General features: G+C 36.3%; 1 protein-coding gene across 2 annotated transcripts in view; it reads right to left on the bottom strand.

The window, feature by feature from the left end:
• The window catches only part of FUT8 (fucosyltransferase 8), a gene marked incomplete at both ends in the record, with an annotated part of 133,929 nt that overhangs the window by 26,201 nt on the left and 80,706 nt on the right, over positions 1-27,022 (bottom strand). The window lies entirely within an intron of this gene.

The raw sequence follows: 27,022 nt of genomic DNA, 5'->3' as shown, positions 1-27,022 counted from the left end.
GAAACAGGATCAGATTCTAGTGTTTATTCCATTACTTATATTACATCTTTCTTTTCTGAAAGTTACATTAAAAACATTATTATCATTTGATGATAGCTGAATATATTTATGGAGTACAAAGTGATGTTTTGATCTATGTACACAATGTAGATTCAATCAAGCCAATTAACTTATCTCCAATCTCACCAACTTTTCATGTTTTATGCGGTAAGAACATTAAAGGTAGATAGTTTTAGCAATTATGAAATATATAATACAGACAATCCTCCATATCTGTGGGTTCCACATCCTTTTATTCAACCAACTGTTGATAAAAAATACTTTTAAATGGGGCTGGGGTATAGCTCAGTGGTTGCCTATCTTATCAGTCATGTACTTACCATTTATATTGTGTTAAGTACTACAAATAATCAAGAAATGATTTAAGGTATATGGGAGGATGTGTGTAAGTTATATGCAAATACTATGCAATTTTATATAAGAGATTTGAGGATTTTGGTATCTTTGGAGGTTCTGAAACCAATCTCTCATTTTACATTATTATTAATTGTGGTCATCATGCAGTATCAAAGATTATTATTAAAATACTCATACTATCCAAAGTGATCTATAGAGTCAATGCATCAATGCATTCCCTATCTAAATTCTAAAATTGAAAAACACTTCAAAATTTGTATATAACTACTAAAGATCCTAAATAGCCAATGTCATCTTGAGAAATACTGGTGTATTAGGAATCAACATAAGATGGATCAAAGACTTAGAAATTATACCAGCTGGGTGTGGTGGCGCATGCTTGTAATCCCCGTGCTTGGGAGGCGGAGACAGGAGGATAGCACAGGTTCGAAGCCAACCTTGCTGGCTTAAGAGACCCTGTTTCCAAATAAAATATAAAAATAGGTCTGTGAGTGTAGCCCGGAGGTAGAAGGGTTCCATCCCCAGTACCACAAATAAAAATAAAAAAAAAGAAAAAAGAAAAAGAAAAGAAAAGAAATTAGACCAGAGACTGTGAAGTTATTAGAGGAGGGTATAGGCTCAACACTACAACATATAGGCACAGGCAGTAACTTTCTCAACAAGATCTCCAAAGTTCAGAAAATTAAAGCAAGAATTAACAAGTGGGGTGGCTGGGCCTGGTGGCGCACACTTGTAATCCCAGCATTCGGGAGGTTGAGACCAGAGGATCGTGGTTCGCAGACAGCCTCAGCTACTTAGTCCCTCTGCAACTCAGTGAGACCCGGTTTCAAAATAAAGAATAAAAAATAGGGCAGGGGGTGTAGCTCGGAGGCCCAATGCCCCTGGGTTCCATCCCTTGACCCGCAAAAATAAAATAAAATAAAACATAACTGTGATGACATTAAAAAAAAAAGAATTAATAAGTAAGATGGCATCAAACTAAAAAGTTTCTTCTCACCAAAGGAAACCATCAAGAACCTAAAGAGGAAGCCTACAGAATGGGAGAAGATCTTTACCAGCCACCACTCTAATAGAAGGCTAATATCCAGAATATACAAAGAGCTCAAAAGACTCTATAAAAGCAAAACAAATAAGAAATGGGCAATTGAACTGAATAGACACTTTACAAAAGAAGAGATACAAATGGCCAATAGATACATGAAAAGGTGTTCTACATCATTAGCCATCAGGGAGATGCAAATCAAAACTATGCTGAGATTCTATCTAACCCCAGTCAGAGTGGCAAGCATAAAGAAATCAAATAACAACAAATGCTGGAGAGGATGTGGGGAAAGAGGAACTCTACTACACTGTTTGTGGGAGTGCAAACTAGTTCAGCCACTATGGAGTTTGGTGTGGAAATTCCTTAGAAAACTGGGAATAGATCCACCATATGATCCAGCTTTACCACTCCTGGGTATTTTTCCAAAGGGGTCAAAATCAGAGAACTACAGTAATGTATGCATACCTACGTTTACAGCAGCACAATTCATAATAGCCAAAATATGGAACCAACCTAGGTCTCCATCAACAGATAAATGGATTTCAAAATTATGAGAAATACACACAATGGAATTCTATTCAGCTATAAAGAAGAACAAAATCATGGCGTTCGCAAGAAGACGGAAAGTCCTGGAGAGGATTATGTTAAGTGAGATCAGCCAAGCACAGAAAGAGAAGGGACATATCTTTCCTCTAATATGCCCAAATTAGGGAGCAATGGGGATAATAGAGGGACTCCAGATAAGGGAAGGGAAATCTCAGCAAAGTTTGAATGGAAGGATAGGAGAGGAAGAAGGCTGAACTTGATTAATGGAGGAACTACATCCAAAAATGTGTAAAAGAATGAATATGAATGGTTACCCTGGACTCTCGTTGTTGGGAGTGGGGGAGGGAAAATGGGGGTGGGGGAAGGGCACCAAGCACAGTTTAAATGTATACTATTTATTTTCAACAAAAATACTGGTGCATTATAATTTCAAAGTGTTTTATAAAGCTATTATAATCAAAACAGCATGGTACAGGCACAAAAACAGAATATTAACTAATGGAACAGTAAAGAAAATCCAGAAATAAGCCCAAGTACTTATGAACAGTTGAAGTAAAAAAACACATGACATATGTCTCTTTGGTAAATGGTTGTGGGAAAATAGATATCCATATACAGAAAAATAAAAGTAGATGTTAATGTCATACTACATAATAAATTAACTCAAATGGAAAAAAAGAGACTTAAATGTGAGATCAGAATCTGGGGTTGGGAAGTAGCTCAGTAGTAGAGTGCTTGCCTAGCATGTATGATGCAGTGGGTTCAATAACCAACACTGAAAAAAATTTTTTTTTAAATCTGAAAAACTAGTAGAAGAAAAGACAGGGGAAAAGGAAAGACTCTATAACAAAGGTTTAGGCAATAATTTCTTGAATAGGAATCCAAAAGTACAATTAACAAGAGCAAAAATAGACAAATGACACTGAATCAAACTAAAAGGCTTCTGCACAGCAAAGAAAACAACAGAATGAAGAGACAATCTAGAGATTGGGGAAAATATCTGCAAATTATGCATCTTATAAGGAGCTAATCTCCAAAATATATATGGAACTCAACACTCAGTAACAGGAAAACAACTGGATAAAGAAATGAGCAAATGCTCTGAATAGACATTTTTTTTTAAAAAAAAGATGTATGCACAGTCAACAGATATATGAAAATGTTCAATACTAAACATCAGGAAGGTGCAAGTAAAAAGCACAACACCTGTTAGAAAGGCTGTTATCAAAAAGACAAAGGAACAGACCTGTAATCCCAGTACTTCAGAGGCTAAAACAGGAAGATCACTGGGTTTGAGGCCAGCCTCAGCAACTTAGTGTAACTCTATTTCAAAATAAAAAATAAAAAGTGCTGGAGGATGTAGCTCAGAGGTAGAATCTTACTGTGTTCTATCTCTAGTGCCCCCCCCAAATGAGAGAGAGAGAAAGAGAGAGAAAGAGAGAGGTGGGGGGAGGACGAGAAGGAAGGAGGAAGAGCAAGGGAGGGAGGAAGGAAGGAGTAACAAAAGATGAAGACTTTGGAGAAAGAAGAACCCTAGTAAGGATGTAAATTAGTACAGCTTTTTTTTTTTTTTTTAAAGGCATTAAGTATGGTCTCTGGCATTCTGCAAGATTTAGTGCTCTAAAAATTCATAGATTCAACCTTCCAGCAAGAGAATGTTTTGTATGTCTAGATCAAACATAAGTCAGCACTATTCATTTGTAAAGAATTAGTACCAACAAGCCTGGGCTTTACACATTTGATTGCCCAGTTCAACTTAAGTTGGTATTGTCATTACTCTTTATTTCACAGATCTATTTTCAAGACCACTTCCATGCCATAGTCTGAATGCTTATGTTGTCTCACTCTCCTCCCATCTATAAATTGAAATTCTAACTTTCAATCTTAATAGTCTTATAAAAAAAGAGTCTATAGAAAGTGTATCTGTCTTTCTGCCATGTTAGGACACAGCAAAAGGGTAGGAAGCAGACCCTCACCAGCCAGTGAATTTGCTGGTGCCTTGATTTTGTAGTCTCCAAACTATGAAGAAATAAAATTTTGTTATTTATAAGCTTCCCAGTTCATGGCATTTTGTTACAACAGCCCAAGTGGGCTATGACACTCCTTTTGTTAATAATCTTGTTTTATAATGCCATTCTCTTTGCTAAGGGCAGATTAGACTTACAGGCTTATTAGTATACTTCAACCCTCTGCTTGGAGCACAGCTCTTTGAAAGCAGCCACTTTCATAAGGCAAACTCTTTGTGACATTAAATCATACATCGATCCCAATACAATAATACTAGGAGAATTCACTCCTCTCATACCACTAGACCAATCTTCTAGACAAAAGATCTGTAAAGTTGCCTCAGACCTTAAGAAGACACATATAAAATATTCCACCCAACTACAGCACAGTTCACATTTTTCTTAGCTGCTCACGGAAACTTTTCCAAGATAGAACACATCCTGCGCCACAAAGTAAGTACTAGCAAATTCAAAAAATGTGATATATTCCCCTACGTCTTTTCAGACTACAATGGAATTAAGCTAGAAATCAATTATAAGAAGACCCAGAGCAACCACATAAACACTTGAGAACTGAACATCACACTGCTGAATGAGGAATGGGTTATGAAAGAAGTAAGGGGTGAAATTTAAAAAAGAGAATAAAAAAAATACAGAAAATAAACAAAACACAAAGCTGGTTTCTTGAAAAGAAACAAGATAGATAAACCACTAGCCAACCTAACCAAAAGAAAAGACAGAATCAATCCAAATTATTAAAATAAGAGATGAAAAAGGAGATATTACCATGATAGTGTGGAAATCCAGAGGATTATCATAAACTACTTTGAAAAACAATACTCCAACAAAATGGAAAGCTTAGAAGAAACTGATGATTTTCTAGACACATACAACCTTCCTCAATTGAACCAAGATGATATAAAAAATTTAAATAGACCAATTGCAATAAAAGACATTGAGGCAGAAATAAAGAGCTTACCATCAAACAAAAGCCCAAGACCAGATTGTTTCCCAAGAGAATTTTATAAAACTTTATAAAAAAGCAAATCCCAATACTTTTCAATCTACTCTACGAAATAGAAAAAAAACAAAAAACAAAAAACAAAACATGACTCTACCAAACACATTCTATGAAGCTAATATCACATTAATATCAAAACCAAATAAAGATAGCCCAAGAAAAGAAAACTATAGGCCTATATTATTGATGAACTTAGGCGCAAAACTGCTAAACAAAATACTAGTAACACACATTAAAACCACATCAAGATAATCATATACCATGACCAAGTAGGGTTCATCCCTACTAGGGATGCAAGGCTAATTCAACATATGAAAAACAATCCATGTAATTCATCACATAAACAGAACCAAAGACAAAAATCACATGATCATTTCAATAGACGCTGAAAAAGCATTCAACAAAATCCAACACCCATTTATGCTAAAAGCAGAAAATAGGAATAAAAGGAACATACTTCAACATCATAAAGACATTATAAAATAGGCCCACAGCCAACATCATATTAAATGGGGAAAAACTGCAACAATTACCCCTAATCAGAAACAAGGCAAGGATGTCAAATATTACCACTTCATTTCAATATAGCACTTGAGACTCTAGCCAGAGCAATAAGGAAATCAAAGGAGTACAAACAAAAAAAGAACTAAAAGTATCCGTATTTGCAGATGTTATGCTAAAAAGACCCAACAAATTCAATCAAAAAGCTTACAGGACTAATCAACAAATTTAGCAGAGTGTCTGAAACAAACTCAATCTTAAAAAATCAGAAGGTTTCCTGTACACCAACCATAAACCCACTGAAAAAGAAATCCAGAAAACACTTTTATTTGGGATATCCCACACAAAAATAAAATACCTAGGAATAAACCTAATTAAGGAGGAAAAAGACCTCTGCAAGAAAAATTGTATAACACTGAAAAAGAAACTGAAGACCTTAGGAGATGAAAAGGTCTTCCATGGTCTTGGATAGGCAGAATAAATATCATCAAAATGGCCATTCTTCCAAAAGTGATCTACAGATTCAATGCAATACCCACTAAATTACCAACGTTATTAATCACAGACATAGAAAAATCAGTCCTTAAATTCATTTAGAACAACAAAAAACTCAGAAGAACCAAAGTAGTCCTCAGCAACAAGAACCATACAGGAATTACAATACTACAGAAATAAAAACAGCATGATACTGGCACAAAAATAGATACATAGACCAATGGAGAAGAAGAGAAGATTCAGAAACAAATCTACACACTCATAGCCAATTGTTTTTGACAAAAGGGCCAAAAACATACAATGGAAAAAAGCCTCTTCAACAAATGATATTGGCAAAACTGGTTAGCCATATGCAGAAAATGGAAATAAACCACACTTTCTCACCTCATTTTAAGATGGATCAAAGACTTGGAAATCAGACCAGAGACCTTGCAGCTCCTTGAAGAGGGCTTAAGATGCAACACTTCAACACATAGGAACAGGTAAAAACTTTCTCAACAAGACTACAAAGGCACAGAATTTAAAAGAAGGATCAATTTGTCAGATGGCATTAAACTGGAGAGTTTCTGTACAGCAAAGGAAACTACTAAGAACGTCAACAGAGAGCCGACATAATGGGAGAAAATCTTTGCCACCTACTCCTATGATAGAGGGTTAATATCTAGAATATATACAGAGAACTCAAGAAACTCAGCACTAAGAAAACAAATAACACAATTAAAAAAAGGACAAATGAACTAAATAGAAACTTCACAAAAGAAGAAATTCAAATGGCCAATAAATGTATTAAAAAAATTCAACATCATTAGCAATCAGAGCGATGCAAATCAAAACTGCTCTGACATTTCACCTAATTCTAATTAGAATGGCAATCATTTAAAACACAAACAACAACAAACGTTGGCAAAGATGTGGAGGGCGGGAACACATTGTTGGTGGGATTGCCAATTAGTGCAACCACTTTGGAAAACTATATGGAGGATCCTCAGAAGAATAGAAATGAACTTATATGATCCAGCAATACTTCTGGGTATCTACCCCAAAGAATGGAAACCAAACTACCAAACTAATGAATGGGTATCTATGTTCATAGCCACACAATTCAAAATTGCCAAACTATGGAACCAGCCTGGATGTCCATCAACAGATGAATGGATTACAAAACTGGGATATGTACACAATGGAATTTTACTCAGACATAAAGAAGAACAAAATTATGTCATTTGTGGGCAAATGGATGGAACTGAAGAATATTATGCTAAATAAGATTAGTCAGGTGCCGGGCGTGGTGGCGCACGCTTGTAATCCCCGTGCTTGGGAGGCGGAGACAGGAGGATCGCGCGGGTTCGAAGCCAGACGCGCTGGTTTAAGAGACCCTGTTTCCAAAAATAAAATAGGTCTGGGAGTGTAGCCCGGAGGTAGAAGGGCTTCCAGTACCACCAAAAAAAAAAAAAAAAAAAAAAGATTAGTCAGTCACAAAAAGTAAAAAATTGGATGTTCTTCCTAATATGTGGAAGCTAGGGATAGAAAGAGTCATAGGAGGAACTCTAGACAAAGGAGAAACTGCACACGAGCAAATAAGATGACCTAACTTAAGGGGAGTGGAGGAGGGAAGAAGAAAATTCCCAAATGTACATTATGTACATTCATAAACATAATAAAGTCAATCACTAAGCCAAACATGAGAAGAAGGGAGGAGCGAGGGAATGACGTGGGAACTGGATAAGGGCTAAATGAGTGATGTATGTATGCCTCTACCATCTTGTACCTCATTAAGATGTATGAGTAAAATTCACCAATAAAAAATAAAAAAGATGTGTATACTATAAACAAGCACCTTTAGTGAAGCCCTAATTCCCTGCTAGCCAATTCATAACAGCCCTGTTTAAAAGGATTACTTGGGCCAGGGTGTTGGCACACACTTGTAATCCCCGCGCTTGGGAGGCAGAGACAGGAGGATAGTGCAAGTTCGAAGCCAGCCTCGTTGCCTCAAGAGACCCTGTTTCCAAATAAAATATAAAATAGGCCTGGGAGTGTAGCCCAGAGGCAGAAGGGTTCCATCCCAAGTACCACTCAAAAAAAAAAGAAAAAAAAAGGATTACTTGGTTATCTTTTCATGTAACAGAAGACAGAGAGACCTGCTCTGGAACTAGTTAATTAGAATTATTTGTCTTTATTAGATTCAATAGAAAAGGCATGGGAACCTTAAGATCTACCATGAATATTTAGTCTATTATATGAAGAAAAATGCTTTAAGGGTAAAAGCATTTTGAATGTATGTATGAATTCTTTTGCAATAACTGTCATCTTTCTTTGGTTGATAGTCATCAATTGTTTTTTCATCTAAAAATGCCAATAATAATAGCACCTTACTTATCTATAAAATGGTATTAACAGTATCTTACTTAGCAAGTTATTTTAAAAAATGGAACGAGATGTTGCATATAGAAAGCTGAGCACAATTCTCAACAAAGAGTATTTCTCAAAAAAAATCACATTTCTTTTATCTTGGAGTCAATTCTTCTGTACAATTCTCAAGAAGCCAGCTACAGTTTGTTCTAGGAAGAGATTCCTTGCCAAAATATATTCTCTGAAAAATATATGACAATGCTCCCAATCAGTGAGTACTTTACTTCCAAAAAATATTTATGTTGTTTATCTTTTATTGTGTGTGGGTCTAGGGATGGAACCCAGAGGCATTTGACCTCTGAGCTACACCCTTGTCCAATTTTTTATTCTTTATTTTTGAAACAGGTCTCACTGAGTTGCAGAGGGCCTCACTAAGTAGCTGAGGCTGTCCGCAAACTGCGATCCTCCAGTCTCAGCCTCCTGAATGCTGGGATTACAAGCGTGCACCACCATGTCCGGCTTATGCTGTTTATCTTATGTAATAAAACCACAAACAGCTTTTATTGCTTCCAATTATTCAATAAATGTCAAATTAAAAAGTAGGAAGCCGAGTGTGGTGGCCCATGCTTATAACCCCATTACTTGGGAGGTTGATAAAGGAGGATCACAGATTCATGGCCAGCCTCAGCAACTTTGTGAAGCCATCTGCAACTTAGTGAGACCCTGTTTTAAAATAAAAGAATAAAATAGGGTTGGAGGTGTATCTTGGAGGTAGAATGCCCCTGGTCTTAATCTCCAGTACCATAAAAAGGAAGAAAAGAGAAGAGGAGAGGAGAGGAGAGGAGAGGAGAGGAGAGGAGAGGAGAGGAGAGGAGAGGAGAAGAGAAGAGAAGAGAAGAGAAGAGAAGAGAAGAGAAGAGAAGAGAAGAGAAGAGAGTGAGTATGGACACCTAGCTATTTGAAAGTTCTGGATTCTGTTGTCATCTTTTCTTGACCAAACTCTAAACTCTATTCTGTAGTGAAATACAGGGTAACAGTTGTCTAAACCAGGAATAGGTTCTGTTCACATTATAGCAAGAGGTTTGTATGCTTAATTTATGTTCCCAAAGAATATCTAGACTTTTGGGATTTTATATTTTCATTAAGAGCATATGATCAAATATGACTGATTAAATTCTTAGTAAACTGAGACTTGACAGAGAAGGTAAGAATTAAGAGGAGATCAAGAAAAGCTAACTATCTGTGGTAAAACCTCTAGTGCACAGGTTCCCAAAACAGAAGATGCCACCCCCATGGAAGGTACTGGAACAAAATATAGAAACAAAGAAGGAAATGTTGACAATAAATCTTTCTGTTTATAGGGCTAAAGAAGGCTTATTTCCAGGGGGCATTGAGTTTTTTTTCCCCCTGAAAAGAAGGCAGTAAGTCAAATATTGGAAATCTATGCTAGTGGTATAAAGGAGATTTTTTTTTTTCTTTGCGGTACTGGGGATTGAAGTCAGAGGCATTCTACCTCTGAGCTATACCCCCAGCCATATTTTTTATTCTTTATTTTGAAACAGTCACTAAATTGCAGAGGGCCTTACTAAGTAAGTAGCTGAGGCTGGCCAAGAACTTGTGATTCTCCTGTCTCCGTTTCTCAAGTACTGGAATTACAAGCACGTGCCACCTTGCCTGGCTGGAAGAGTTTTGTGTTTTTTTTTTTTTTAAATTTTACCTAGATACAAAAGATGTCCATTAAGGAAAAAAAAAGTATAGAAATGTGTGAGGTCTGTTTTCTTTTTAGTATTATACCATAATAACATATTTATATTCTCATTTCATGATAAATAATTGTTTTCATTTGAAATATATGCAAAAGATACATTATTAAAAAGTGAATATCTATGCCGGGGATGGTGGTCCATGCTTGTAATCCCAGTACTTGGGAGGCTGAGACAGGAGGATTGCTATTCTCAGCCAGCCTCAGCTACTTACTGAGGCTTCTACAACTTAGTGAGACCCTGATTCAAAATAAAGAATAAAAAATAGGGCTAAGGGTGTAGCTCAGAGGTAGAATGCCCCTGGGTTCAATTCCCAGTACCGGAAACAAAAAAAGAGTGAATATCTGGGCTACTTTTGTTTTCAACTACTGCAGCTGATAGAGATCCTTTCTTGAACATAAATGAGCAATTGTCACCTGCCATATAAATTCCATCACTGTTCCACCTAATCAACAATTCAAAAGACTATTATTACTGCCAGTTTGAAGCCTTCAACCACTTGAGTGAAATGTTCTAAATTCAATCACATGAAACACAGTACAGTGTTAGCAACATTCTTAAGAATTAGCATATCACTCTCTGGGAATGACTGGGCAGCATTCTTAATGAAGTGCCTGCTTGCTGCTTTTACTAGCAACAGAAATGGCTTACAAAGGCCACTAGACTCATAGTTTACTAACCACGATGATTTTCAGAGAAAGTAACTGTGGATTGAGGAATAAAAGAACACCTAAAGGAAAATGTGTAATATTTTACTGACTTTAGGACAAAGTTTAGGACAAAGCAAGCAGGAGAGTGTCAAAAGAAAAATAACCAAAGAGTGTTGCTTGATTTGTGCCAAAACAGAAAGTTCCCATGAGTCATTGTGGATTTTTTAAAACAAATTTAGTTATTATGTGTCTCTCTCTCATTCTCTATTAGAGAGAGAGAGAGAGAGAGAGAGAGAGAGAGAGAGAGAGAGAGAGAGAGAAAGAGAGGGATAATATGAATATGAATGACTATAGCTATATTTATGCCAAAGGATTATAGTCTACAGGCAGGGTAGCTTGCTTAAAAAATGAATACTGCCAATAGTCTATGACGATTCCAAACCTTGCAAGTCCATGGCTGGAAGTTTAGGTGCATTTTTGTTTGTTCTGTTTTTTAGTAAGTTAGTACTTTCTCCTAACTGAGAACCTCCTCCCAGCTCACAGAATCCCAAAGATCCTAGTACAGCTTCTCTCATTGGAAAGACAAGAAAATAAAGGAAGAAAAAGCAATGTGATGACAAGGGCTTCATTTTATCAAAGTTACTAGAGAGCCAAACTCCAATCGCTCTTTTTTACATTCCCTTATTTTTCTTAAAAAAAATTACAATTCCACTCTTGTGTTCCTCTTATTTCTTCACTATATTTTATATCCCCTTGAAAGAAACAGGGTTAAGGATCTAAAGGAACTAAAGCTAATAGACTTTCATTTGTTAAGAATCCCTGAAAGAGGTTACTGAACAAGCAGATGTGCCATCATGATCTCATAGCTGGGAGCTGTCAGTTGGCAGGCTGAATTCCCTTTTGCTTTGGGGTAATTTTATAGCTGCCTCTATGATTAACATAGTTGGAGAGTTAGAAATGAGATGTTTGATTCTAGATACTAGCCTATTTGTAATTTTTCTGCTAAGTTATCACTTAATTATGTGAAGTAACCAAAGACTAATATGAGTTTTCTGATGTTAAGAGTAAGGGATCAATCCCAGTACCCTAAGATACAAGAATTCTAACAAGAAATTTGGCCACACTATAAAAAAACTGAAAACACATAGTCATGTTGAAAAAGAAAGCAAAAACAAAACACATAGTAATTTTGTAGCATATAAGGGGAGAAGACAACTTATTTGCACAACACTGTGCTTCAGTGCCATAAAAATTGCCGATTAAAAAAAAAATTTTAAACTGGGTGTGGTGGCACCCTCTTGTAATCCCATTACTTGGGAGGCTGAGACAGGATGATCACGGGTTTGAAGCCTATAATTTTATAAAAGCAGAAATATACCTTTTCCAAAGTTCTTTATATTGACAGACACATAAAATTTTCCCTAACTTTCTTGTTCTTTGCTAACTGATGGACTTTTAAGGCTTAAAAGAAACTGAACTGAAGTGCCTCTCCCTATATACATTTGATGGCCTTTTCTTTTTTTTTTTTTTGGACAAAAATTAAGCATTGTTCCAATCGATTTTAACAAATCAAACTTTATTTTTATTGATAATGCCTTTGATATTATAATCTCATATCCATAAATAGGCTTCAACCATTTACTCAAGTTCACCTAAGAAGCTTGTAGTAGTAGTTCCATTATAATAACATATACCATATTTTATTTCAGCATTATAGGATAGAGATTTATTTTATATTAAATTTATTATTTAAAAACATATTCAAGCTGGGCGTGGTGGCACACACTTGTAATCCCCGCACTTGGAAGGCAGAGAAAGGAGGATCATGCAGGTTCGAAGCCAGACTCACTAGCTTAAGAGACCCTGTTTCCAAATAAAAATATAAAATAGGTCTGGGAGTGTAGCCCAGATGTAGAAGGGTTTCCAGGAACCCCAGTACCACCAAAAGTAAATAAATACATACATACATACATACATACATACATAAATACATAAATAAAATAAAAACAGATTCAATAATGTGTTTCAGGCTAGATTTGGGACTACATAAGTGAGATTCATGTTAGGGGATAATAAGAATCCATTTAAATTTTTAACTAAAGAACGTCAAGACACTATAGGCAAACAGCATGCAATTGCCTAAAATGCTAAATAAAGCCAGTTGTCAAAAAGACAAGGTTGCTAATGCATATAGCTGTTTGCCATTATGCAACAAAAACATAAAAGCTCCCTATTTTTGGGGGTGGGTCTCTTTTTTTTTCTTTTTTTGTGGGTCAGGGGATAGAACCCAAGGGCATTTGGCCTCTGAGCTATACCCCCTGCCCTATTTTTTTTTTTTTAATTCTTTAGTTTGAAACCAGGTCTCACTGAGTTGCAGAGGGCCTAAGTAGCTGAGGCTGTCTGCGAACCGTGATCCTCCGGTCTCTGCCTCCAGAATGCTGGTATTACAAGCGTGCGTCACCACACCCGGCTGGATGGGTCTCTTAAGCCTGCACGGCTGGCTTCGAACCTGCACGATCCTCCTGTCTCCGCCTGCCAAGCGCAGGGATTACAAGCGTGCGCCACCACACCCGACAAAGCTCTCCATTTTTTGAGGTGTTTTATCGACATGGTAATAGGTAGCTTCTGCTCATAATGTTCTGGGGTTAAGTATGACATAGAACTATCAAAAATGAAGAAAATGTGACTTTTGAATACCACTTGAAATGATCTACAATTACATCTCCTCTAAATTAATTTAGGAGAGTGCTGGCTGCATTGTTCCCATTGTTCTATATGTTGGCCACTGAGAGAAAGCAAATTCTTTGATTCAATGCTAATGGGGACAATTGGTCCAAAATCTTTTTTTTTTTTTTTTTGACTAAGGATTCTGGGTGGTGGATTGCAAAATGTATGGTCTCATATTCCACTGACAAGAGATTGAAAAAGACAAGTTAAAAAAAAAAAGAGTCTGAGCTTTTACCTCTTCTTTACTCTTTTTGGTAGTCACTAACCTTATTATAAAGAGGAGAAATGAAAGGACAAAGAACAATGGTCTTTAAAAACTCAGATTGAACTTTTTTTTGTTTCTCTCACTTGTGATCTTTAATAAAATACCATTTGATTAACTTAAGTCAAATATAAAACTTGAAAGCATAACTAAAGAAAGCAATAGATTTAAAATACTAGGTGTAAGCCGGGCGTGGTGGCGCATGCTTGTAATCCCAGCATTTGGGAGACTGAGACTGGAGGATTGTGGTTCACGGACAGCCTCGGCTATTTTGTGAGGCCCTCGCAACTTAGTGAGACCCTGTTTCAAAATAAAGATTAAAAAATAATAGGGCAGGGGGTGTAGTTCAGAGGTTGAATGCCCCTGGGTTCCATCCCCAGACCCACAAGATAAATTAATTAATTAAAAAAAATGCTAGGTGTATTCTTGACAGCAACATTCACCTGCTGATGAAAACCAAAGTTGGTTCCATAATTTGAATAATATGAATTGTGCTGCTATGAATATGAGTATGCATATATTACTGTAGTTCTCTGGTTTCAACTCCTCTGGAAAGACACCCAGGAGTAGTATAGCTGGATCATATGCTGAATTCATTGCCATTTTTCTAAAAATCTCCACACTGATCTCCATAACAGCTGAACTAGTTTGCACTCCCACCAACAGTGCTGAAGAGTTCCTATTTCCCCACATCCTCACCAACATTTATTGTTATTTGACTTCTTTATGATTGCCATTCTGAATGGGGTTAGATGGAATCTCCATGTAGTTTTGATTTGCATCTCCATGATTGCTAGTAATATTGAACATTTTTTCATGTATCTATTGGCCTTTGTATCTTTTCTTTTGTGAAGTGTCTATTCAATTCAGTTGCCCATTTCTTGATTGGGTTATTTTTTTAGTGTAGTCTTTAAAGTTCTTTGTATATTCTAGCTATTAGCCCTCTATCAGAGGGATAGCCAGTAAACATTTTCTCCCATTCTGTATGCTTTCTCTTTAAATTCTTGATGATTTCCTTTACTGAGCAGAAACTTTTTAGTTTGATGCCATCCCACTTGTTAATTTTCGTTTTAATTTCCTGAGCTTTGGAGGTCTTGTTGAAAAAGTTACTACCTGTACCTCTATGTTGGAGTGCTGAAATTATGCCCTCCCCTAATAGCTTCATTGTCTCTGATCTAATTTCCAGGTCTTTGATTCATCGCCAGTTGATTCCTGTGCAGGGTGAGAGATAAAAATTTAGTTCCATTTTTCCACATATGGATAGCCAGTTTTCCCAGCACCATTTGTTGAAAAGGCTGTCTTTTCTCTAGAGTATGTATTGGTCTATAATTTTCTTTTCTTAAGGTATCTTTACTTGATTTTGGTATTAATGTGATACTGGTCTCATAGAAGGAGTTTGGAAGAATTCTATCTCTTTTTGTTTCAGCTGGAAACCATCTTTGGGGTTTTCTTTGATGACAGAATTTTTTTCTTTTCTTTTTTTGCTGTACGGGGGATAGAACCCAGGGGCACTGTACCTTGCGCTATACCCCCAGGCCTCTTTTTTAGTCTTTTTAAAAAATTGTTAAAACAGGGTCTCACTGAGTTGCAAAAAGTCTCACTAAGTAGCTGAGGCTGTCCATGAACTGTGATCCTCCGGTCTCCACCTCCCAAATGTAGGGATTACAAGTGTGTGCCACCATGCCCAGCTTAATGGTAGAATTTTTATTGCTATTTCTATTTCTTTGCTTGTTATTGGTCAATTTAGGTTTTCTATGTCTTCTTGGTTCAGTTTGGGCAGGTTATATGTGCTTAGTAGTCTGTCAATTTCTTCCAAGTTTTCAGCTTATTGGAGTATACATTTTCAAGATAGTTTCTGATGAGCCTCTGAATTTCCCCACTGTTTGTGGTTATGTCTCCTTTTTCATTTCTGATTTTAATAATTTGGGTTGATTCTCTCTGAGGTTGGCTAAAGGCTTATTGATCTTGTTAATCTTCTCAAAAAACCAGCTTTTTGTTTTGTTAATCCTTTGTATTTTTTATTCTGTATTTCATTTATTTCTGCTCTAATTTTAATCATTTCCTGCCTTCTGCTGGCTTTAGGATTATACTGTTCCTATCCTCTCTCCCCTCCCCCAGGTCCTTGAGATACCTCATTAGGTTGTTTATTTGGTGACTTTCTATTCTTCCTATGTGGGCACTCAATGCTATAAATTTTCCTTTTAACACTGCCTTCAAAGTGTCTCAAAGATTTTGGTATGTCGTGTCTCTATTCTGTTTAACTACAGAAATTTCTTAAAATCTCCCCTTATTTCTGTTCCGATCCAATCTTCATTCAATAGTGTATTTTCTTTTTTTTCTTTCTTTTTTTTTGGTGGTACTGGGGATGGAACCCTTCTACCTCCGGGCTACACTCCCCAGACCTATTTTTGTGTTTTTTTAAATTTGGAAACAGGGTCTCTTAAACCAGCAAGGCTGGCTTCGAACTTGTGTGATCCTCCTGTCTCTGCCTCCCAAGCATGGGGATTACAAGCGTGCACCACCATGCCCGGCAAAAGTGTATTTTTCAATCTTTATGTATTTATGTAATTGCTTTGGGTCTTCCTGTTGTTGATCTCTACTTTCATTGCATTGTGATCTGAAAAGATGCAAAGAATTATATTACATCTTTTAAATTTTCTGGTGCTTGCTTTCTGGCCCAGGATGTGGTTTATTTTGGAAAAGGTTCCATGGGGAGCTGAGAAGAATTTGTACTGCTGCTGGTTGACATATTCTATATGTCTATTAGGTCCATTTGGTGTATAGATTTCTTTAGGTCTGAAGAGTCTTTACTCATCTTTTGCCTTGAAGATTGATCTAGTGGTATGAGTGGTGTGCTGAGTCACTCAATATTATTGTATTTGGGTCTGTTTGAGACCTGATGTCCCGAAGAGTTTGTTTTACAAATGTGGTGTACCCACATTAGGGGGGTAAGTGTTTATTATCATATTTTCTTGCTGAATTGTTCCTTTTATCAACAAAAGTGCTCTGTTTTGATTTTTCTTATGTGTTTTAGCTTGAAGTCTGTTTACCTGATATCAGTGTTGCTTCACCTGCTTGTTTTCAGTCTCCATCTGCATGGTATATCTTTTTCCGCCCTTTCACCTTTAGCCTAGGTCTTTTAACTAGGGAGTTAAGCCCTTTGACGTTATTACTGAAATGATTTTTATTTCCTGTCATTTTGTGTTATATATTCTATTTGATGCAGTATTATTTCTCCTTTGCTTAATTGCTCACCTGATGGAATACATGTCTTCTCTAGTTCTAAAATTTACTTCTTTTTCTCTTCTTTATGACTTTGTAATTAATCTCTGAGTATTTTCTCTAGCGCTGATTTTGAAGACATAAATTCCTTCAGTTTCTGTTTGTTATGGAAGCTTCTTATTTCCCCATCTAATTTGATAGAAAGTTTTGCTGGGTAGGAAATTTTTGGCTAGAAGTGTTTTCTTTCAGAGTTTGGAATATGTTACTCCAAGCCCTTCTGGCTCTCATGACTTGGTTTGGGAAGTCTGGAGTGATTCTACTTGGTTTGCCTCTGAATGTCACTTGGCCCTTTGTTTTTGTTGCCTTTAAGATTCTCTGCTTGGCTTCCACATTGGTCATTTTGACAATTATGTGGCGTGGGGATCCTCTTCTCTGATCCTGTCTAAAGGGAGTTCTATAAGTTTCCTAGACCTGTGTATCGACCTCTTGCTCTATGTCTGGAAAATTTTCTGCTATTACTTCCTTGAAGAGATTGTTGATCCCTTTGGTTTCACCTTCTTTTCCCTCCTCTATTCCAATTATTCTTAGGTTAGCTCTCTTAAAATGGGCCCATATTTCTTCAATGTCAGATTCTTGCTGTCGGATTTTTTTTTCTAAATTAGAAACTATGCGTTCATTTTTGAATTGATCATCTTCTAAGAGCGAGATTCTGTTCTCCATGTGGTCTAATCGTTTGTACTTTGAATTGAGGCCTTTACTTCATTAATTGCATCCTTTATCTCTTTTTGGCTCTCTCTGAATTCTTTTCAAAACACCTCTATTATTTCTACAGTTATTTTCCTGATTTGATCTTCTAGAAATCTCTGATTTTCTGTTTTATCAGGTTCTAATGTTGTGGGGTTGTGGGCATTCATTGCTCCATTGTTATTCCTCTTTCCTATGATTTCAGAAGTTTGTGCCTTCTCTGGGTTCTTCCTTGGGTCACTACAACTTCACTTAAGATGTTCTGGATCTTGAGTCTGTGGTATCTCAGTCCCCACTACTCCTTTACTGGGTAGTATCGCAGAGTCCCAGACCCAGGGAGTCAATCGAGGCTGCTTTAGACCATGGGTGTGTGTGTGTGTGTGCAAGGTTGGGCGTTCTCCTATGGTATGATATCTCTGCCACTGCCACTCCCCCACTGGGTCAAGTCCCTGGGAGTGCAGTACTGGGATTTCTCCTCTAGGGCCACAATTTGACTCATGTTTTTGAGTGCGCTGATGGAGCTGTAGTGGACTCGGTGAATTTGCTGCTACTGCCGCCGGTGGCAATATGGCGCCGCTGCCACGCCCTCAGCTGTGAGGCTGGCGTATTTCTTCTCTGGTTTTGAGCTCTGCTCTGAGTCCCTGCAGGGCGTGCTGAGCCCAGCCCCTGAGAGCTTTAGATGCTCCCTGCGCCGAAAAATCTGCCGAATTCCGCCCGGCTGATCCACAGCGGCTCACCTCGGCTCGCTGTCCGCCACTCCTCTCTGGAGCCTGGTGGGCTGTTGAGTGCGTTGGTCTAGAGCTGTCCAGTGAACTCACCGTTGCCGGTGGCAGTAAGGCGCTGCTGCCGTGTCCTCGGCCGTGAGGCCAGCATGTCTCCTCTCTGTCTCTGAGCTCCGTTCTGAGTTCCCCTCCTCTATGGGGCCTGGTGCTTCAAGGGAAGATGGCGCGCCGTGCCGCTCCAAACCGCAGCTCTGGCCGCAGCACTGTGGTCTGGTTTCTTTCTGTTATCTCGTTTTTCCAGCCCTCTTTTTCTCTGTCCCTTGTAATTACATTTTTTTTTTCTCTGCTGATGGTGTTTTCTGGCTATGAAAGGTGCTAATTTTGTGGTAATAGAGACTGGTTGTTAACGGGGCTCGTAAGCCCCGCTTTTCTCCATTGCCATCTTCCCGGAAGTCCACAAGATATTTTTTTAATTCAAACATTTTTATACATATTGTCTCATTTACTCTTTACCAGAAATGTGTGAAATACATTGATTAAGCTATATTTTCTTTATTTGATATATGCTAGAAAAAAGAAATATTTCTGTCATGGCAAACTTTTTTTGTTTCTGATACTAGGGATTGAACCCAGGGGCATTCTACCTTTCCACCACACTCTTGGTCTTACTTTATATTTTATTTTGAAAATAGACCTCACTACATTGTAGAAGGCTTCATTCACTAAATTGTTGAGGCTGGCCTAGAACCTGTAATCCTTCTGCCTTAGCCTCCTATGTACTAGGATTACAGGACCATAGTTTGTCAGTATTCTTTTTAGAGCATAAGATTTTATATGTAATATACTGTCTCAATATCTCTGTAGTTTCAATATGCATACCCCCACAGGTGATAGCATGAGGTCTAAAAACATTTTTCATATGGTATAATGTGAGAAAGTTTAGTAAGCACAGTTCTAGAGAAACTAACATATTGCACAAGGAGACATGCACATAGATAGTTATTACATCACTGTTTATAATGAAAAAACTTGAAATATACATGTCTCTTATGAAAGCAATATATAAACAATGACACAGATACATAATAAAATACAATAGTTAGATGATCTAAATTTCTGTTAACATATTCAGAATACAAATGGATGCTTCTGAGCTTGTTATTCAAGGTAGGCCACAAAACTGTAATCTTTTCTCTGGAACAGGGACATCATGTCACTTTTGAACCATAGATATCATATTCTTAGCTCTGTGTAGATCTCGAGAAGTGGATAATGATTCTCTAGAGAAGTGGATAATGATTCTCATGTAGGATGGGGGAGCTCTGAATAAATGAATAAATCATCCTCCCAAGATGAGATGAGATGAGGTTAATCATCTTCATCTTTACTCTGCTCCTTTTATCATAGCTTTCCTGTTTTCTAAAATTTCTGAATGAATTTTACAAAAATCCATCAAATAGTTGAGTTTTGTTAATGTTGGTCATTAACCTTTCTCAAACAAAGTCCTGCTATAATTCCATGACCCAATTATGCAAATATTATTATTTTGTTTTGTTCCCATAAAACAGAAGTGGTAATATAGCATATGGGTGTTTTAAAAATGTATAAAGTACTGCCATATAAATTATCTTTTTGAACCCTCATAACAACTCTGTAATGTAGCTAGAATAGGGAAAAGGGATATCACCCAAAGTCATACAGCTAATAACTTTTGGCTCTAAATCAATGATATGTATCTTTATACATTATGGCTTTCCTTATTCTATAAAGCTTTGGCCTATTCTTGCAGTAAAGCCTGTAATGTCTTCAGCCAGAAAGTTTCTCTATGCTCTGAGGACTTGATCTCTCTCTAATGACACTTAACATACCCTATCTTTTAAAAATATTTACAGATATATAGGTCTTAATATACTCAATGGCAAGTTCCTGAAGAGCAGGGTTTGGGACCTGGTCATCTAGAAACACTCAGATTTTTACTGAATGACTAGTATACTTCTTTGTTAATGGTAATAATTCAATTTCGAAGTTTTATATTTAATAATTAATGAATAAAAGTACATTTATTATTTACACATAGTACTTTTTGGCAGTTTTACTTAAAAATATCAAGCTGTCCATAAAAATTCTAAACAAGAATTAAAATAATTACAATAGTGTAAGTCAAATCAATCCTCCCTCCCTCCCTCCCCTCTCTCTCTCTTTGTGGTCCTGTATGTGGAAACCAGTGCATCAGGCATGCTAGACAAATGCTCTACAATTGAGCTAAGATCTTAGTCCTGTGGTTTCTTTCTTCTAAGAAACAGAACATGCCTTCAGTGTAAAGACTACTTATATTAGTATATTAAACTTTAATTGACTTAAAAGGAACACATCTTTGGAAGAGGTGGGAGACAATTCTAATCTTTTCAACATTCAATATATTTATTAGCGCTACCAGAATGTTTTAAAAAAGACTTAATTTGTAATAATTTAATTTATATCAAATATTTAAGAAATAGTTCTTTAACATAAAAGGCAATCAGTCTTAACAAAAATACTTAACAATTTCTGAGTGAGTTATCAAGACTATGTGGCCCATATTTCCTAAAGGAAATAAGACCACGTGGATTCTATTTCTACCTCTATCAACCATGAACAGGGCCTAAATAGACTTTAGGGGATTTTCAAAAAACTTTTTGAATGATATTACATTCACTCCATAGTGATTTTGATAGTAATTATGTATTGTTTCTTCCTAAATCACATTTTTTTTTTAAATCTCTGAACTCATTCTACTAGAACCTTGTCTAAAAAGGCCAGAATATATTGGTAAAAGATTCATTCTTAGCAATAGACAGAAAAGCACAAAATCTACAGTTTAATAAAAGTATATCATACAGCTTGAAAGATAATGTGACATCTGAAAAGAAAGGGGTGTGGGAGAGTTAAATTTTTTTTTTAACTGCATTTAATGTTTTCTGGTCAAGGTCTTTGTACCACAGAAATAATCCAGAAGACCTAGGCCTTGTTGTCACATATGAACAGCTAAAAACCTCAGCTATAGAAGGATTCTTAGTTTTCTACCAAAATGCTACTAACAACAGAATAAGAAACCTGGCATAAATCAATGGATTGAGGCTTGATGCTTTGTTAAATTTTCATTTTCTACAATTATATATTTTGTTCATTATTTGGAAATGATTTAGTCTATTAGTAAGTAAAACTGGCATTTCAGGAAAATACACCATGTTTATCTTGGCATTTACAAACCTCTGATTACTTTCCCCAGGTTTACTCATAATTCAATGAGAAGCATTGGTACAATATATATGGAAAAACACATCTATGATTTTGTAAAAGAATATAGTCTCACTAAGAGCAAGACTGCACTGTGGATAAAGTTACATCTCCCTTTACCCATATTTCCTAGCTATAAGTCAGTTATCATAGACTTCTTTCTATGTCCTTAAGTGGGAACTGAAAATAAAGAGATGTTCAAAGCTGTTTGAGTTCTGAGACACATGGAAAGTCTAGTCTAAATGGTATTTTAAATTCCTGAAAAAAGATCTTTCTTTGATGGACTATAAATAGTAAAATACAACTACATAAGTTTTATAGACACTGAACTTACAATAGTATAACACACAATGATACTTGTTAGGTTAATGATTTTCAAAGGAGAATAGGATAGAGAAACGTCTTAGAATCTTAGGACAGCTAGCTTTTTAAATATGTAGGGTGCAAATTCTCTCCAAATCTCAGCCCTCCATTGTTGTTTGTTTCTCACAACAATGTAAATTTTATTTATTTATTTATTTATTTATTTATTTATTTATTTATGGTACTGAGATGGAACCCAGGGGAATTCTACCTCTGAGATAAGCCCCCAGTCCTATTTTTTATTCTTTATTTTTAAACAGGGTCTCACTGAGTTGCAAAGGGCCTCACTAAGTAGCTGAGGCTGTCTGCGAACCGCCATCCTCCTGTCTCAGCCTCCCAAATGCTAGGATAACAAATATGCACCACCAAGCCCAGCTTGTAATTAGTGATTTTTAAACTTGTGAGGCCCTTTGCAACAGAGTGAGACCCTGTTTCAAAATAAAGAATAAAAATATAGGGCTAGGGGTGTAGCTCAGAGGTAGAATACCCCTGGGTTCCATCCCAGAACCAGGGGGGGGGGGGAATCACTAATTACAGAGCCACCATTATAGGTAGGAGCATACCTTCTTTCTCTGGTATGTAGGAATAGAAAAATTCCTACAACAGAGGAATCCAGTGAATCACTGGAGGCTTAAGGTTGCTGCAGAGAGACCATGACTGGTCTGAATTTTACTAGGACTGAATGGTAGGCTTTTTCTACTGTCTAAAAGTTATTCTCACAAGGTTCCCCCCTTTCAATTTTTTTTCCATTTAACTTCATAATTTAAAATGAGGAAGAACTGTATATGAAGCTCCTATAAAGCCCGGATTTTCATATTAAAGGGTAATTCTCCTATTGTAGGTTGTAATCTAATAATCTTTCAGCATCATATTTATGTTTTTAATTTTGAGGATCAAATATATACAATGAAAATAAACCTTATGACAAAATCACTTAATCATTCTCCTTTGTGATTACAGTCCTATACAGGTGGATTGATCTGCCATGTCCCTACCTGATTCCTATTCATTATTTTAGGTCTCAGCTTAAAAATCACTTCTTCCAAAAGAACTCCAAATAAGCATCAGATAAGTGTTTCAGAGTACTCTTAACTTATCTATATCTCAAAATTATCACAATATCTTTTAATTATTTATTTATTCATGTACCTTTACACTCAGACTATCCTTCCCAAGATAGGAAATGTTTAGTCTTCTTCATACATGAAGAATGAGTGTCTAGCACAAAACAAGTTATTTTATTCAATCACTTTTATTTTGAGGCTCTTTCCTTAAGGAAATCAAATAAAACTATTTGACCAAAACTTTTTTGAAATGATGGAGCATGGAAAGAAGCTAACCATTCAATTTAGATAAGCAAATATAGCATATGGCCATCTGTCTAAACACATACTTAAATCAGGTACCTTTAGCAGAGGTATCAAATGGTTTCTTACTGGTCATTATTTTCATTTAGAAAGCAAGTTTTTAGATTAGATTTATCACATTAAATAATTCAGTTCAATTTATTATATATTCATGAAGACAACAGAAAAAAATAAGAAATGAGGAGACAGCCAAAGTAGTTTAACGTTAATCTGAATTAGCTTTCAATTTTTATCAGTAAAAAATAGTAGAGATGTGAGTTGAAATAGCTGGGGTTTTCAATTCTGGGGTTTTATTCAGTGCTTTTCTACTAACTAGAAAAAGCATTTTTTTTGCATCTAGTCATAAAATATGCTAAAACAGTTAACATACTTAAAAAATAGTATTTGTTGAAACAGATAAGCAAGATTCTGATTCTGAATTGTCATGAGGCATCTATATGAAAGAAGAGGAGGCCTGCTATATGTAGTTAGTTTAGGTTCATGAAACATCTTGAGGTATAGAAAAACAAACATATAATTTTATCAGAAACTTTAAAATACACAACTAATAGCAAAAAATGATATCTCTAGGTGTTGAAAAATATTTTGATTATCTTTAAATGAAGCATAATCTTTAATTTCCTTTACTTAACAAAATTGCTTACTATATAGGATATGGCTTTAGAACTATAAATATTACAGGAGGACAACAGAAGTCAATCTACAAGGCATGATATAGACATGGAAATGATTAGAAGTGCATATTAATTCCTGTATTAGCGACACATTTGAATAGGAATGACTGCAAACAAATCATGTCAAGTGTGGATGAATAATGATAACTTATGGTAGTGGTACTGAAGGATATGTTCTAGAATTCTTTTTACAAGTCAGAACAATAGATATAGTTGATTTACAGCTAATTTAAGAATTATTGTTAAGAATCTAATAATTAGAATTGTTTCTTCTAATTAGCTTCTCCAAAAGATAGGTAGAGAATGTATACAAAACAGAAATGGATAGTAACTATACTTTTCATAGAAACAAAAATGTTCTAATCTGAAACAAATCTCTTTTGAGTAAGATTAGTATCTAAATTATTGGTTATGATGAGTTCTGCAAGCATATTAAAATAATTACTAGTTTTTAATTAAACTGTCCACTAAATCTTTTTTTTATCACTTAGATATTTGCATGAAGAAAAACATGATTTTACATAATATATATGATAAAGAAAAGATCTACTTCAGACAGGCATGGTCCATATCTGTAACTCTGGAAGTGTGTGTGTGTGTAAGAGTGTGTGTGTGTGTAAGAGAGTGTGTGTGTGTGTGTGTGTGTGTGTGTGTGTGTGTGTGTGTGTGTGTTACTGGGGATTGAACCTAGGGGCATTTTACCTCTGAGTTATACCTCCATTACTTTTTATTTTTATTTTTCTAATTTTATTGGTACCCTCACTTCCAGGCCAGTTTTAAAATTTGTTATTTTGAAAAAAGGTCCTGCTAATTTCTTGAGGCTAACCTTGAGCCTGTGATCCTCCTGTCTCAGCCTCCTAAAGTACTGGGATTACAGGAATGTACCACCACACCCAGTCTACAAAATAATACTTTTAATCCACATGGACCATTTTATTGAGCAACTAAAAGTTTTTTTTTGTTGTTGATTTTGTTTTTGGTGTTACTGGGGATGGAACCCTTCTACCTCTGGGCTACAAATAGGGTCTCTTAAGCCAGCGAGGTTGGCTTTGAACCTGCACGATCTTCCTGTCTCCGCCTCCCAAGCCCGGGGATTACAAGTGTGCACCACCACACCCAGCCAACTAAAAGTATTTTAAAGAAATTATCCAGTTATTATTATTATTATTTTTTTTTTTGGTGGTACTGGAGTTCCTGGAAGCCCTTCTACCTCCGGGGTACACTCCCAGACCTATTTTTATATTTTTTATTTGGAAACAGGGTCTCCTAAACCAGCACGCACAGCTGGCTTCGAACCTGCGTGATCCTCCTGTCTCTGGCTCCCAAGCACGGGGATTACAAACGTGCGCCACCACGCCCGGCTCCAGTTACTTTTTATGACAATAATGTGAATAGTCGTGTATTAACCAATTTTTTTCAAAGGAGGCAAAAATAAAAGAAAAACAAAGGAACTCAAGTTACCCACTTTAGGAATGATATAGCTCTTTAATTTCATATCTAGAGCTGTAACATGTAAACAAACAAAAAGCCGGTCCTCAACCCTCTGATAAATGATATCAATGGAACTGCCTCATCCATTTTAGCAATATTTGACTTCCCATAAGATACAAGTGCAGAAAGAGTGTATTGTCTTGATTAGCATTTATCCCAATCACTTGGGTTTATTATCTGCTACACTGAAGGACATAGCATATATTTGTTCAATGAATAAATGGCATTTTTTTTTTTTTTGTGGTACTGGGGTTCCTGGAAGCCCTTCTACCTCTGGGCTACACTCCCAGACCTATTTTTTATTTTTATTATTTTTATTATTTTTATTTATTTATTTTTTTGGTGGTACTGGGGTTCCTGGAAGCCCTTCTACCTCCGGGCTACACTCCCAGACCTATTTTTACATTTTTATTTGGAAACAGGGTCTCCTAAGCCAGCACACGTGGCTGGCTTCGAACCTGCGCGTTCCTCCTGTCTCTGCCTCCCAAGTGCAGGGATTACAAGCGTGCGCCACCACGCCTGGCATTAATAAATGGCATTTATTAATAGTGGCTAGCAGCTACGACAGCTCTCATATTAGGTACTGTGGAAAGTGCATTACAAATATTATCAATATAATGCTAGAAACAATCCAATGACATATTACTCCTCATTTTACTAATTAAAAAAAAGGTATGGGTTAAGTAACTTTTTCAGGATTATAAAATGATAAAACCAGCATTTTAAAACAAAAATTGCCCAATTTTAGGTCCAATTTTATAATCATTATTATAAAAAAGAGCACTAGACTACCAGTAAGAAATTCTATAATTCAGATCCACTTCCTCAAGAAAAAGAAAATATCTTAATGATCTTTTTATTGCTTTAGAATGCTTGGCATAGAACTTTAGTTTATATTATTCTTTATCAAATGTTCCCTGAATACAAAATAAAAACCACATAAACAAATTTCCTTCACTGGTGTATGTATGTATGTATGTATGTATGTATGTATGTATGTATGTAGTACTGGGGGTGGAACCCAGGGGCTTTTCTACCTCTGGGCTATACTTCTAGACCTATATTTTACTTTATTTGAAAACAGGGTCTCACTAAGTTGCTGAGTGCCTCACTAAGTAACTGAGGTTGGCTTCAAACCTGCACGATCCTCCTGTCTCAGCCTCCCAAGTGCTGGGATTACAAGCGTGCGCTACCACGCCCAGCTCTGGTCTCATCTTTAAATGGAGATAAGTTATCTGCATATTCTACATCAATGATTATCAAATTGTGGTCCCAAGATTTGAACATTTTGTCAGAAATGCAATTCTCAGGCCCCACTCCAGACTCTATATATCATAAGCTGGTATCTATGAATTCAGAAGCTAGACCTAAGTCTTATAGAAAC

Source organism: Muscardinus avellanarius (assembly GCF_963383645.1).
Source record: "Muscardinus avellanarius genome assembly, chromosome: 12".
Lineage (NCBI taxonomy): Eukaryota > Metazoa > Chordata > Mammalia > Rodentia > Gliridae > Muscardinus > Muscardinus avellanarius.
This window is presented reverse-complemented; position numbering and strand designations above follow the sequence as displayed.